This window comes from Acomys minous (genome assembly GCF_964271855.1).
Source record: "Acomys minous genome assembly, chromosome: 7".
In the NCBI taxonomy this organism is placed as follows: domain Eukaryota; kingdom Metazoa; phylum Chordata; class Mammalia; order Rodentia; family Muridae; genus Acomys; species Acomys minous.
The window spans coordinates 75262474-75279074 of NC_140488.1; positions in this window are offsets into that span (position 1 = coordinate 75262474).

The window sequence follows — 16601 nt, forward strand, 5'->3', positions numbered from 1 at the left end:
ATGGTACACAGCCATGCACAGAGGCAAAATACTCACACAGGTTAACAATTTTTTTCTTTTGGTTTTTCAAGACATGGCTTTTTTTTCATAGCCTTGGCTGTCCTGGAACTCACTCTATAGACTAGACTGGCCTCAAACTCACAAAGAGCCGCCTGGCTTTGCTTCTCACTTGCTGGGATTAAAGGCACACACCACCACCAGCACCCTGCTAACAAATGTAATTTTTTGAAAATTAAAAAAAATATATGAACCAGTTTACTTAGTTTAAACTATTTTTATAAATTAAATTGTAAGATGATTCTTCTGGCATGCGTTGTTTTGTTTTCAAGAGGAAAAAATAGTGGCTACTAAGACAAAACTCAAGGCTACAAACATTTTGGACTTAAGTAGGCATAGTTCATTTGTCATTTTCAACATTTTAAAAATGTTCATTTTATTCTATGTGTACAAATATTTTTGCCTGCATGTGCACCATGTGGATGCAGGAGCCTGCAGAGGTCAGAAGAGGTACTGGATGAGCCATCACGTGAGTGCTGAAAACTGGTCCTAGGTCCTCTCTAAGAGCAGCAAGTGCTTCTAGCCATTGGACCGTCTCGCTTCAGCTCTCCTGGGTTTGTTTTTGTTTTTGCTTTTCCAGACAGGGTTTCTCTGTGCAGCCCTGGCTGTCCTGGAACTCACTCTTTAGACTAGGCTCCACTCCAGCTCACAGAGATCTGTCTACCTCTGCCTCCCCAGTGCTGGGATTAAAGGCTTGACCTGCCATCACCCAACCAGCAGCCCTCCTTTTAAAAAAATCTCTCTCTCTCCCTCTCTCTCTCTCTCTCTCTCTCTCTCTCTCTCTCTCTCTCTCTCTCTTTCTCGTGTGTGTGTGTGTGTGTGTGTGTGTGTGTGTGTGTGTGTGTGTACCTTATGTATGTGGGTACCCACAGAACTTGAGTCCTCTGCAAGAGCAATGCTCTTAACCATCTCTACAGTCCTCTCCTTGTTTCTAACGTCTTTATTCAGGGTGTTCTTTAAAACAAGCAAGCAAACAAACAAATCCCACACCACATTCTCTCTGTAGCAGTTTTGGCGTTGTTGGTTTTGTTACCATTTCTTGATATTCCATCAGCAAGAAGAGCAAAGTAGATCTCAAGGTGAGGAACTTCTTTCCTTTCTCGTGTCTCCTTAATTTTTTTTCTGTCTTTCTAGCTTGCCTCACTACCTCAGGAGTATATTAACTAACTCTCCAGCCTTGTATCATAACTTAATTCATAGAGATCTTGACCATATATCTCTTCTACAAGGTCTCATCACTGGTCCAACTTTATTCTAATTCAACCAAGTGAGGGATTGTTGATAAGGCATACATGCATGTAGTAAACCCAATCAAAATTCAAGGATCTTCTCCTTAGGAAAATTGCTAAGAATCCAGGGGTGTGGCGCACACAAAGATATCCCTTCCAGTTGCATCTGGCTTCTGCCACCATGTAAGAAGCACAATGCTTAGTGCCCCTTTTTTGGATTTTTGAGATAGCACATTCCTCATCTGGGCATGTAAGTGTGGCCCATATACAAATTGTCTCAAAAAGCTGCTAGTTTGTTGGGGGGGGGGCAAGGGGAGCCAGAAAATTGGAAGTCTCTTCAACAGGTCCAGGCTGCTACACAAGCTGCTCTGCCACTTGAGGCATATGATCCAGCAGACCCAATAGTACTTAAGGTATCAGCGGCAGATGGAGATATAGCTTGCCTTTGGCAGGACCCCATAGGTAAATCCCAGCAGAAGTCCTTAGGATTTTGGAGCAGAGCCGTGCTTTCATCTGCAGACAACTACTCTGTCTTTGACAGACGGCTCTTAGCCTGCTACAGGCTCTTAGTGGAGAGCAAATACTTGAAAATGGTACACAATGTTACTATGTGACCTGGGCTGTTCATTCAGGGTTTGCTGATAAAGTTACATGTAAACAGCAGCAACCTTTCATTAAATGGAAGTGGTATATTTGATCAGGCCCAAGCTAGACCTGAAGGCAAAAGTAAATTACTTGTAGAAGTAACCCAAATGCCTGTGGCTCCTGCTTCAACTGCAATGTTTTCTGTGCAATGCACCTATGGCTCCATGTGGTCAACTAAGGAAGAAAATACTAAGGCCTAGCTTGCTCTGCATGCTCTGTAGGCACTACCTAAAAGTAAATAGATGAAGGATATAAGTCCCTTTGGGGGAGGACATCCCCCAAAGGACAGTGGTGAAAAGAATTCATCACAGTGGGTAGAAGTTTATTTGGAAGGAAAAATGTCCATATGGGTAATTCTATACTGATTTGTGGGCTGAAGCCAATGGTTTGGCTAGATGGTCAGGGACTTGGAAGAAATGTGATTGGAAATTTAGTGAGAAAGACATCTGAGGAAGAGATATACAGATGGACCTCTCCATGTGGGGCAAAAGATGTGAAGATATTTGTGTTCCTTGTAAACACTCACCAAATGTGACCTCACCAGAGGAAAACTCCAGTAATCAACTAGATAGATGACTCACTGTGTGTATAATAGTCACTCTCCTTCCCCAGCTACCGTTCTCACTGTCCAATGAGCCCATAAAAAAAAAAGGTGGCCATGGTGGCAGGGATGATAAGGATATGCACGGACTCAACAATATGAAGTTCCACTCACCAAGGATGACCTGGCTGTGGCTGTTGCATGGTGACAAATCTTCCAATCATAGAGGCCAACACTGAGCCCTCAATGTGACACCAGTGCTTGGTGGGGCCAGCAAGCGATCTGATAGCAGATTGATTACATTGGGTCATTTCCATTGTGATGAAAGGGACAGTGTGTTGTTCTTATTGGAATAAACATTTGTTCTAGTTTTGGATTTGCTTTTCCTGCACATAATTTTTCTGGCAAAATATCACCCACAAGTGGAAGGATATGTAACATGAAGGATGTTTGAAAAAGCCATATAGAAACCTACCATTTTATCACATGCATGCACAAGCACACATGCACACAAAAAAGATCAATTGGAGTTACCCTATGCAGAGGAGAAATCTCCCAGAAGCCACCGTAAGTTGCCAAATAAAAAGTCCCAGTACCAGGCATGGATATTTTCTCTTTAGTTGTTGGCCAGGGGTGTACTGGAGATTCCCACAAACAATACAGGTGATCGCCATTGCTCTTGGTTGCCTACCAGAATTTGATATTAAAACCCTATTGCTGAAAGCACCACATATTTTAGTCACCAGGCATGGAGAAATCAAACTGGTACTGAGTAGGAAACCTCTTCCCTATTTGACAGCTTTCAGAGTACTGGAAGTTACTATGCAGGCTGCTAGGGAAGAAAAGTCATCAGTGGTCTTATCAAACTGTGAGCCCTATGAACTACAATCGTGAGTGGTGTAACAAGATATACCTATGGCTGGAAATAGTGGACTATATCGCAGGAATAACCAACAACTTTACTATTGTATTTAAGCGCTGTTCCACAGGTAGAAACTCATTCCTGGTATTTTAAATTTGTCCAAGAACCAACAGATGGGGAGGTCACGGGCTTCAAGGGTCAATCTGCTTTACATAGGTTGCTAAATGGACACAGTATCAAGCTGCCCTCCACATTTGCATCCCTCTAGCCTTATATCAGTGCAGCTCTCAAGCCTCATCAGAAAAGTTTCTCTGCGCAGGAGATGGCATTAATATAAAAGCAACTGGCACAGAGTGCTGTGGGGTGCACAGCCATAAATGTCATATGTGTATCATATCTATTTCCCCAGTGCTCAGAGGCCATCATAGAAGAGAGGGTGGAAAGATGGTAAGAGCCAGAGTTCAAGGAGAACCAGGGCAAAACAATATCTTCTTGTCTGTGACAGGACTGCTGCACTCATGCACACACAGCACCGATGGCTGCCTGCACAAGATCAGAAAAGATCAAGCCAACCTTTGCAGCATGGAAGGGGGAGGGGCTCATGAGTCCAACCCCATAGCTAAGGAATAGACGATAAATGAAAACGTTACCTATAAGGCCTTACAGAATGCCTTATAGTATTCCACACAGCATTGCTTATGACCAAGGAACTCACTTCACAGTGAAATAAGTGTGCCAGTGGGCTCCTGCTCATAGAATTCACTGCTTTACATATTCTCCACCATCCAGAAGCAACGGGCTTTGATAGAACTGTAGAATAACCTTTTGAACATGCAGTTATGGTGTCTACTAAGTGGCAATAGCCTGGAGGGCTGGGGTAGGGGTCTCCAGAAGGCTGTGTGTGTATTCTCAGAATTAACCTTCACTATATGGTACAGTTTCTTCCACATGGGTCCAGAAATTAAAGGATGGAAATGGGAAGGGTAACTATCACCCCTAGAGACCCGCTAGTAAACATTTTTATTTCTATTCCTGAGACTTATGCTCTGCTGGCCAAGAAGGCTTTGTTTTAGAGGAAGGAGTGCTTCTACCAGAAAAAAAACAAAAATCACTGTGTTGAACTGGAAGCTGAGACTCCCCCTGGCTACTCTGGGCTCCTCATGCTCTTGAGTCAACAGGCTAAGAGAAGAGTTACAGTAGTAGCAGGAGTTACTAATGCACACAACTGCAGATATATTGGACTACTACCCTTATGTAGGTCAGAAAAAGTACACCTGCAGTGTACATCCATTAGAGCATCTCTCAGTGCCCTGTGATTAAGGTCAATTAAGGAAACTACAACAATCTAACCCAGACAGGATAGGAAATGGTCCAGATGCTTCAAGAGTGAGGGTGTGGGTCATCATTTCAGAACAAGAACCAAGACCTGCTAAGGTGCCTGTTGCGCAGGAGGAAGTTCAGAGTGAGAAGCAGAGAAAAATAGTTGTAATAATAGCTAAGGCCATGTAGCTGGTTATAGAAAGAATTATATGACTATGAAATTTTATTTTTAATTTCATTGAGAATGCATTTTCTGGGCCAGGCAGTGGTGGCTTGCGCCTTTAATCCCAGCACTCGGGAGGCAGAGGCAGGCAGATCTCTGTAAGTTCAAGTATAACTTGATCTACAAAGTGATTCCAGGACAGGCAAGACTACAAGAGAAACCCTTTCTCAACCCCCTCCCCCCGCCAAAGAATGCATTTGCTTGCAGGAGTGGGAGTTCTGGGAAGATGGCTTGGCAGGGAAGCCTTACAGAAGACCTGAGTTTGGTCCCCAGCACCTGTATCAGCAGCTCCAGGAGATCTGATGCCCTCTTTATTTTTTTTATTTTTTTATTTTTTTTGGTTTTTCAAGACAAGGTCTCTCTGTATAGCCTTGGCTGTCCTAGACTTGCTTTGTAGACCAGGCTGGCCTCGAACTCACAGCGATCCACCTGCCTCTGCCTCCCGAGTGCTGGGATTAAAGTCGTGCGCCACCACTGCCTGGCCTTGATGCCCTCTTTCGGAGTCTGGTAACACATGTACACTCGCGCACACACATGTGCACATGCACACCATAGTCTACTGCTTTTGTTTCTCTAGGGACTAGTTTCCGAATGTGAGTCATGACTCCTCCAAGGCCTGAAAGGCAGCAAGTGTGGAGATCTAAGCCATCTACAACCCACTTCAGCCAGAAGTAGCCGGATTGACTTGATATTCATCTTCTAAACTACTTTGATGAGGAACGGTAAGTAGCTAGATAGTCATTAATGGGCTTGGAGGCCATTGAGAATGGATTCCTTCTTCATAATCACCTTTGGACCCCACCCCTTTTTCCAGGAAACCATAAGAAAGAAAGCAGCACACTTGCCCATCCTTGAGATTTAAAATACCATATGAAAAGTGAACGTATCAGGACTTTGCTGAGACCCACTAAGGTAAAATTACTTCTTCCAGGTCAAAAGACTGGACCTTGAGTCCTACCTCAGTCCCTAGGTGGATACATGACATTCTGATTTGTCACAAAGATTAGAGCAGTTCATATTATTTCCCCTTCTAAGAGTTAATTCAAGGGCTGGAGAGGTGGCTCAGTGGTTAAGAGCACTGACTGCTTTTCTAGAGGTCATGAGTTCAATTCCCAGCAACCACCTGGTGGCTCACAACCATCTATAATGTGATCTGATGCCCTCTTCTGACCTGCAGGTGTACATGCAGGCAAAGCACTGAATACATAATAAATAAATAAATAAATAAATAAAAATTTTAAAAAAAGAGTTAATTCAGTTGGGCCTGTCAGAGGACCACCTCTCAGGAAACACGTTTCACCTGAAGACATGCTAAGAAGATAAAAATGATCTCCTTAATGGGATAATGTACTTCTACCCTCCAAAGTTCCCCCCCCTCCCCCGTGTGGTCGCTGGCAGATCTTTATTGCCACTTCCTTAAGTTCTAACTTAAAACCATACATTTTCCCAACCCCCTTTCTCTCTTCTTTGAATACCAGCCTAAATCCTAAGCATGCTTTCTCTGAAAGTCTGTCCTTTCTCCTCTTTTTTTAAAGCCTTTTTTGTTTTTGTTTGTTTGTTTGTTTGTTTGTTTTTTCGCGACAGGCTTTCTTTCTGTAGCCTTGGCTGTCCTAGACTCACTTTGTAGACCAGGCTGGCCTCGAACTCACAGCGACACACCTGCCTCTGCCTCCCAAGTGCTGGGATTAAAGGCGTGCACCACCACGCCTTTCCCCTCTTTCTATAGCTGCTTGCAGACCTCCATTACTGACTCTAACTCTAAAGGCGTGACTCTCTTTCCTCTCGTCATCTCCCTCTTCCTGGCACCTACTGGGATTTACAGCTTGCCTACACTGTCCCCTGTCCTGCAACACTTTTTTTTTGTCTCAAACCCTAATAAAATGGTTCTCAAGCTTCAAAGAAAGGAAAAAGAAAGAGTTCCTGAATGCACAATGACCAAAAATTAATTCAAAAACCAAATGCTGAGTGTATTTAAGGTGCTTCTGACAGCACGCCCCCTGAAGCCTTGTCCCTGAGCATCTAACATGTGCATCTTGCACAGCACTTGTCTTCATATCACACAGGACCAACAAAAGCTGTCTGAACAGCGAGGCTGGGGTTCGAGCCTGATATACGTTATGTACTGCAGTGCTTTTCACTGTGCACATGAGGTTTTCTGTCTCGTAGAAATATACAAGTTTAAATAAAGAAAACACGGACTCCCAACGTCCTCTTGTCATCACTTCTCAGCCTGTAAATATCAAGTGGCCGTGCCCTCGGAGACGGTAACAGGGTAGCACACCTATGTGGATGCTCTTGATCAAAGAGCATAAAGGGAAGCCTTGCTCTTTGAGTGAGTGCCCAACTTTAGGGACACACACAGAGGCTTACCGGAGGCAGAACACACCTGCCTAGATAGCCAGATCAGCTGAAGCAGTCCTGGCAGCCAGTGGAGCAGCACACGTTGCAGCCACAGCACTCTCACATCCAAACGAATGTAGTGTTGCTTTCGGATGTTTTATTTATTTTGAGGTGGGAGTCTTGCATAACCCAGGTTGGCCTTGGTCTTGCTTCATAGCTGAGGATCCCTTTCGATATCTTCTCCACCGGACTGTCTCCTGAGGCCTGGAATGACAGGTATACACCATTATTCCCAGTTTTAGGAGGCGCTGAGGATCCAACTCAGGTCTTTGCATGCTGCTAGAAATACATTCTTCCAACTAAGCTATATTCCTAGGCCCTGTCATTTAAGACATTTCTGCCTAGCCGGGTGTGGTGGTGCACGCCTGTAATCCCAGCACTCAGGGAAGCAGAGGCAGGTGGATCGCTGTGAGTTCAAGGCCAGCCTAGTCTATAAAAGCTAGTCCAAGACACCCAAAACTACACAGAGAAACCCTGTTTTGAAAAAAAAAGAGAGAGAGATTTCTGCTTAAGTTGCTGTTTTGAGTTACACTTTTAAAAAATGTTAACTGGAACCCTGGGATGGGTTCCATCCTTTAATCCTAGCACTCAGGAGGCAGAGGCAGGTGGATTTTTGTGAGTTTGAGGCCAGCCTTGTCTGTATAGGACAGCCCAGGATAATAGAGACCTTGTCTCAACAAAACAAAACAAAAGTGTAGAAATGTTAAATGAATTTTGGATTTTATTAAGGCAGAATTTCTCACAATTTATGAGTTGGACATATTTATCACACATACACATACAAACACACTAATAATTTTGTAAAAATCAGCCAAGATTTATTTTTATAAAAATCAACACACATTCACTTTAGTATGCAAATTTGCTTTCATCATTAATAAATGGTAAAAGTATACGTATACTATAGAACTGCCTTAAAATAAATATCTTTATAATTATTATCAGCAAATGTTTATTTTGTACATGTTTTACATGCCTATATCCCTTTGGTGGCATAATCATTTCTCAGGTGAAAAGAAGTAACAAGGGGGAGAAGTTCCCAAAACCCAGAGAGAGAGAGAGAGAGAGAGAGAGAGAGAACCCTGTGCAAGCATGCTGGTCCATGCTACAGATGAAAGAAAAAGAGAGAGGGCAGTGAGATATATTAGCAGTGCTAGGAAGACCAGTGGGTGATATTTTGTTTTTTTAAAAATGTCTTTGCATTTTAGTTTTGTTTTATTTTTGTAATTCTGGGCTTCAAATCCATGATCTTGTGCAGACTAGGCAACACCCCCCCACCACTGAGATCCATCCCATGTCCTTGTTCCGCATTTCAAGACGCCAGTTTCCAAAACGGAACAAGCCCCTTATTTACAAAGAACAGAAAATTATCCTCGACCTGGATCCTCATGAATTGTACTTGCTTTATCATTTTTGCTATCTTCCACATATCTCCCTCAAGTTTAAAAAAAAAAATTAAGGAGCTGGAGGGCTGGCTTGCTGTGTAAAGCGCCAGACCCGTGGCTTCAGATTTCTAGCACTCACGTAAAGCCAGACACACTAGCCCATTTTTATAAGCCTGGCATGCCTATGGCAAGATGGGAGGTGAAAATGGGAGAATGCCAGGATGCGTCAGAGCCAAATACCCTAGTGTACACAGTGGCAAAAAAGAAACAGTGTGGGAGGTAAGGACTGACAACCAAGACTGCCCTCTGCCCTTGGCATGCATGCTGTGGTGCCACCACTCTATGGACATGCTTTTTTTTAAGTATTGTATTTGATGAGTATGAACATTTTGCCTGCATGCATGTGTGTGTACCAAATGGGTGCTGAGAACTAAACCTGAGTCTTCCAAAAGAACAGCCAGAACTCTTAACCACTGAGCTAACTTTCCATCCCTAACATACTTTAAAAAGAAGAAGAAGAAGAAGAGGAGGAGGAGGAGGAGGAGGAGGAGGAGGAGGAGGAGGAGGCCAGGCGTGATGGCGCACGCAGTTAATCCCAGCACTCTGGGAGGCAGAGGAGGGCAGATGGATGTGAGTTCAAAGTCAGCCTGGTCTACAAAGTGAGTCCAGGGCAGCCAGCGCTACACAGAGAAACCCTGTCTCAGAAAAACAAACAAACAAACAAACAAACAAAAGGACAGTTAGCAATATACAGAAATGTTCAAAGCATGAACGCTGCTGTGTGTCTTCCTTAGCAAGTGAACAAGTGTTAATACATGTTGTATTTGCTCTACTCTTATATTTACCTACACTTTTTTTTTTCTGACCGAAATGAACCTACTTCATCACTGAATGTTTCAACAAATACTTACCGATGGACATTTTCCCACAGGACCACAACATTATTGTGCCACTTAATAAAAACAAGAAGAATTGAGCGGCAGAGATGGTTCAGTGGTTAAGTGACTCCAGCCTTTCCAGAGGACCTGAGTTTGGTGCCTGGAACCCACGTCAGACTCTTCACAACTGTGCCTGCAACTCTTGCTTCAGGGGATCTGACATTCTCTTCTGGCGCCCACTCACAGCACACGTGCATGTGCAACACACAGGCACATGCTCATACACACACTAAATGAATGAATGAACGAATGAAATCAGAAAACAACAATAAACTCTTCTTATTTAACCCTTATAATTCTATAATCCAAGTTTAACGAATGTGGGTTTTTTTCTATTCTAAAATCAAAACCTAGTCAATCATGCATTTTGTGCGTTAGCCATTTTTGACTATGTTTTTTCCCTGAACATATATCTGTGCACCTTGTACATGCCTGGTGCCTGAGAGGCAAGAAGAGTGTGTCAGATGCCCTGGACTTGGAGTTATAGATGGTTGTGAGCTGCCATGTGGGTGCTGGGAGCCAAACCCTGGTCCTCTGAAAGAGTGGCCAGGATGTTTAACCACTGAGCAATATTTTCAGCCCCAACTTTTTATCTTTTTACTTTTGAGATATTCATATACTTAGAGTAGGTTGCAGGGATAATACAGGAAAGACCTGTGTGCCCTTCCCCAAACAGCCATTAATAATTACAATTTTCAATGTAATAGTACAATATCAAAACGAGGAAATTGACACTGATGCAAGGCATTCACAGCTTAATACCATTTTAGCACTGGTGAGTTCTGTAATAATAAGTGCAATCAGGATACAGAACTACTGTGTCACCACAGAGACTTCCTGATGCCCTCATTTAGACAGCCGCAGGAGCTAGTAGAAACTTTACTTCCCTCTAAGTCCTTTTATCCTGCTCTATTTATAGTATGTTTATGTTAAATATTCTCTCTAAACACATTGAGAGCTACCCTAGACAATGTTACAATTTTTGCTTGAACTATCAAACATAATTTAGATGATTGAAGAGAAACAAGTCTATTGTATTTACTCAGGGTTTTGCTCATTCTATTCTCTCTTCCTCCCTGAAAGCCTAAGATTTCTGCCTTTATGGTTTCCTTTCTGTTTTGAGAATTTTCTTCAGCATTCTTTCAGAACAGGCCTACTAGCACAAATTCTTTCAGTGTTCCTTTGTCTGAGAATGTCTCAATCTCCTCATTTCTGAAGGATATTTTCATCATTAAAAAACATTCAGGGTTGACAATTTTTCCTTTTCTTTCTTTTTTTTCTTTTTTGTTTGCTTAAGATGGTTTCTCTGTGTAGGTTTGAGCATCCTGGAACTCACTCTGTAGACCAAGATGGCCTTGAACTCACAGAGATCCACCTGCCTCTGCACCACCACCACCCAGCTATTTTCTTTTTCTAATAATAAAGAACTGTAGTTCATTTGTGGGTTTGTGGGTGCACATTAGGGTTGTTTGCAGGTCAAAGTGTGGCTACATCACTGAAGAAAATCCCTCTTACTTTTCCATCAACTATTAAATGCATAACAAGGTACTGTTTGGGAAACAGAATCTCATGTAGCCTAGTCTGACCTCAAACTTGCTATGTGTCTGAGAATGACCCTGGACTTCTCCCAAGGAGAAGTATGGGCAGGGAGTATGGGCATGGACCATCATACCTGGTATTGCTTTAAGTGTCTGAAATATGTTGTACTGTTTGCTTCTGGACTGCATGCATAGTTTCTGAAGAGAAACTAACTGGCAATTGACTCAGTTTCAACCCTATAAAGCAAACACATTTAGTCTCTCTTGCTATTTTAAAGGTTTCTTTGTGTTTAATTTTCAGACGTTTATGATGTGTCTCAATGCGAGTTTCTTCTGTGTGAGCTTTTTCCAGAATTATTTTTATTTGTGTGCAACTTCCCTCCCCCATGTGTTTAGAGAGATGAGGACCCACTGGATGACTTTGTGGGGAGAACTGATGCGGCACGACCTGGTTTCATCAGGCTGGTTCTGATGTCTTTGTAAACAGGATACCACATTGGGCAAGGGTGGAAGCCTTGAGACTAATCAGGAAGGAGGCAACTGAGGTAATCCAGCTGAACAGGTGATTGTGTCATGGACCAGAGGGACACAACTAGAGAGGATGAGAAGATGTGCAATTCTGGGTATATTTTGAGGGGATACTTGATGACATTTACTGATAGATTGGATATGAAGTGCTGTTCCAAGGATCCCCTCCCCCCACTCCCAGAAAATCTGGGAAGGTGAAATGATTATTTTTTTAAAAAACTGAGTTACACAGGTCCCACAATTTTCTTCTTTCTTTAAATAAAAAAATGTCTTTTTTTATTATTTTATGTTTGTGTGCCTGTGGTTTGAGTGAAAATGGCCCCCATAGGCTCATAGGGAGTGGCACCATTAGGAGGTATGGCTTTGTTGGAATAAGTCTGGTCTTGTTGGAGGAAGTGTGTCACTGTGAATGGGCTTTGAGGTTTCAGATGCTCTAGCTAGGTCCAGTGTTGCTCTCTTTTCCTGCTGCCTGCCTATCAAGATGTAGAGCTCTCAGCTCCCTCTCCAGCATCATGTCTGCCTGTGTGTCTCCATGCTTCTCACCATGATGATAAAGGACTAATGCTCTGATATGAGTGCTAGTACTCTAACCTGGGTTCTCTGCAAGATCAGCAAGTACTCTTAATCACTGGGCAATCTTGGCAGCTCCTGAAATCACTATTGCTTAAAACAAGGACAGTTTTAGGAAGTGTCATGTTTAAGATCCGCCATTCATGTACTCTGAGTTTGAGATGTCTCCTACATGACCAACTGTAGATGAACACAAACTCTGTTGCTATGGTGCTCAGGTAGAGAAAAGGAAATATAGAAGCACATCACTCAAATGTTCATGAACAATGTTATTTCTGAGGTGGGGTAAAAGGAAGCAATTTATTTGCTTTACATGGGCAGGGAGGTTTTAGATTTACCAGACCAATTCTGAGGGGTAGTAACTTGGTGTCCATTGATAGAGAAAAAATTGTCATGTTTTCTATATCCTTAGACCCTGTCACACAGTGTTTTTCAATCAGACTCATCCAGTTGTGTCACCTTGAAGTTCTCTGAGATTCAATTTCTTTATCTATGTGTTGGAAAGTATCATGGCATTTTGTGATGGGTCAATGTAGAATGCTTGATACATAGTAACTTCAAATTAATCATTATTATTGAAAAGGTTCATTAATGGATAACTGCTTTCCTTAAAGACTGAGTATAGACTAGACTAGCCACCAGGTAATTTAAAGCCTTCTCTATGCCTAGCAGCTTGCTAATACAGTGCCAGATTCCCTTCTATATTTTAAAGTGAGCTCAGGAAAACAAGCAAAGGAAACTCCCACCTCCTATAGTCTGAGCCCTCTGAACTTCTCTGTTTAGGAAAATGCATAGATAAGTCCAAGTTGGATGGAAAGGATGTAATTGTTTTTCCAATTTTGTCTTGTCTGATCCTTTGATTCCTCCCTCCCTTTCTATGGCCCTACTTTACTGTGATGGTGTGAATAAGAATGGCCCCATAGGCTCATATATTTGAATGCTTTGTCACCACAGAATGGTACTATTTGAAGGGATCAGGAGATGTGGCCCTGTTGAAAGAAGTGTGTCACTAGGGGTGGGCTGTGAGAGCTCAAAAGCCCATGCCAAGCCCAGAGTCACTCTCTTTATGATGTCTGCTGATCTGGATGTAGAACTCTCAGCTCCTTTTCCTATACCATGTCTGCCTGCCTGCCAGCATACTTCCTGCCATGATGAAAACGGACTAAACCTCTGAAGCTATAAGCAACCTCCAATTAAATTATTTCCTTTATAAAAGTTGTCATCATCATGGTGTTTCTTCACAGCAATAGAACTCTGACTAAGTCAGACGTTGGTACTAGGAGTGGAGTATTGCTGTGACAGGCCTGAACATGTTATTGGTTGGTGGAATGTGGATTTTGAGACTTTGGATTAGGAAAACAGTTGAATATTTCAAGTGGATTTAAATGAACCATCATAGTAGGAGTATGGAAGTCAGTAGTGCTGAGAGCAGTGTAGATTAGGATGGCATAGAGACTGTTCTTGTGGTATTTAGGTGAAGAATATGGCTGCTTTTTGCCCTTGTCCAAAAATCTGCCTGAGACTAAATTGAAGAGTTTTGAATTAATTGTGTTGGCAGAGGCAATTTCAAAACACACTAGTATTGACTGTGTCACATGGTTATTAGTGGTCACTCTTATGCAGATCTATAATGAACAAGTTGAACAAGGAAAAACACAAAATGTACAGTTTGAGGAGAAAAGGAGCACCAGGAAATATAATGGAGCTAAGTCTCATGCTCAGGGAGATAAAAAGAACAAAGAAAAGTCCAATAAAGGGAATGGTGACCTCCTGACAGGACCCCACCCAGCTAAGCTTCCAACTTGTAAAGAGAAGTTAAAGAAAAGTTTAACAGTGAAAGAAACTATAGAAAACAGAAAGATGATGCAGATGTAATTGAATGAGGGGGGCATGTTCCAGCCCCAGCAAGCAGCAGAACTTGAGAGCTTCAGCCACACGCTTCTGGCTTTAGAGTCAAGGACAGAAGAAAAAGGTTATGGAATCTTCCTCCGAGACTGAGGAAAGCTGCTTATTAGGCATATTCCAGGGGTGTCCCTGCATGGAAGCCTAGAGAGGCCGTTTGCGAAACTGTGAAGGTGAAGCCTGGATTGCCTTGGAGACCCCAAGATGTTGGAGATGCCAAAGCTGTGGGATACCTGCCGAGGAGAGCTGCTATCAGGGTGTGGAACAGCCCAAGAGAAAGAAGTGTGTTATAGTCAACAAGGCTGGAAGAAGTTGCAGATCCGAAGAACACTTTGACATCAGGCATGGAGATGCAAGAGTTTGGAGTTTGCCCAGCTGGATTTCAGTCTTGCTTTGGTCCAGTATTTCCTCACTATGCTCTCCTCCATTGTGGAGTGATAATGTATATTCTGTGCTATTGTAGGTTGGAAGTGTGTGATCTGCTTTTTTATTTTGATTTTACAGTGAGTTACAGTTAAGAGATTGCCTTGAGTCTTAGAAGAGACTTTGGACTTTTAAACAATGCTGAGACTGCGATAGACTATGGGGACTTCTGAAGTTGGACTAAATATACTTTTGCATTATGGTATGCCTCCAAGCCTATGGGGACCAGGGAGTGGAATGTGCTGGTTTGAATAAGAATGGTTTGCATAGGCTGATAGATTTGAACCCTTGGTCACCAGGGAGTGGCACTCTTTGAAAGGGTTAGAAGGGCTGGCCTTGCTGGAGGAAGTGTGTTACTGGAGGTGGGCTTTGAGGTCTCAAAAGCCCATGCCAAGCCCAGAGTCACTCCTTTCCTCTTGCCTGTAGAGGTGGATGTAGAGCTCTCAGCTATTTCTCCAGCACCGTGTCTGTCTGCCTGCTGCCACGCTCCCTGCCATGACTACAATGGACTAGCCCTCTGAAACTATAAGCAAGCCCCAACTAAATGCTCTCATTTCTGTGGTGATGGTGTCTCTTCACAGCAATAGAATACTGACTAAGACATTTACTCTCTTCATTTAAAAAAAAAAGGTGTGTAGGTACACCGCGTGCATTCCTGGTGCCTATATAGGTTAGAAGGCAACACTGGAAGCCTTGAAACTGGATGGGTGTGATCTGCCATATCCATGCTGGGAACCAAACCTGGGTCTTCTGCCATCTCTCTATCCCCTCATGCAAGTGTGTGTGTGTGTGTGTGTGTGTGTGTGTGTGTGTGTGTGTGTATGAGCGTGCTTAGGGGGCAACTTTGGGGAATTGTTTCTCTCCTACCATGTGTGTTCCGGGCACTGAACTCAGGTTGTAAGGCTTGGCAGAAAATGCTTGAGCCATCTTGCCAGCCTTTCTCTAAAAAGGGAGAATGTTGTTTTTTAATTCATGTGTACGTTTGTGCATTTGTAGAGATAAATGCTACATATGTGTGGTTGGCCTCAGGGACCAGAAGAGGGTGTTGGATACCCTAAAGCAGGAGTTACAGGTGCCTGTGAGTCACCCAGCATAAGTGCTGGGTCCTCTGGAAGATCAGCAAGTGCTTTTAACAGCTGAGCTCTCTCTCCAGTCCCATCCATTTCTGCATTTTTAATGAGTCTGTGTAAATTCCCTTTAGATTCGGTGTGTTTCTCCCTACTCCACAGGCACTCTGACACTTAGAACAGACTGGGTTGACAAGCCTGGGAGGAGGTCAGTAACACTGAGCTGCTTTGACACTTAACAGGGAAATCTGCCAACTGCTAGTGCTCATGCCTGAGGCTCCAGGGAGACAGGCGCCCCCTACTGGCATGCCACAGCCCCCAGGCACAGGCAGGCGGCTGTGGTTGCTAAGCGACCAGGCAGCCTGAGTAGAGACAGAGATTGAGCAGTTGGGGGATTTGTAAGCACAGAGACCATTTCTTCCCTTTCTCCAGCGCCGTCAACAAACAACTAGGATAGGAGAGCAATGTTGACTGCTGTCTCATAATCTGAGTTCATTCTTGAAAATAGAGCTTTAGCTGGTGACCCCAGCCCTTGCGTGGAGAGACAATCTCTTTTAGCCCACACGTGGTTTCATCGAGGGGGCCAAATAAGCAGGTTGCTGAAAGCGGAAGTTTCCCATTTGCAGGGGAGGAAGGTTGCTGTTCTTAGCCAATGGGAATTCTAGAAAAATCGAGAGTGGGTGGGAATAATTTTGGTGATTAGTCCAGTGAAGTATCAAGCGTTGCCCACCATTTTCAATGTGTGGCTCAGGAAACTCCTACTTTAGCCCATTGCAATAAAGAGTCCACGGGAATGACAAAATATGGAGGATTATTCAGACCTCACTGGGGACAAGTTTTCCAGTGGCGAGAGAGAGAGAGAGAGAGAGAGAGAGAGAGAGAGAGAGAGAGAGAGAGAGAGAGAGAGAGAGAGAGAGAGAGAGAGAAGGAGCGCCCGAAGTCTGCACACCCCTTTGAGTAGGAACAGAGCCCA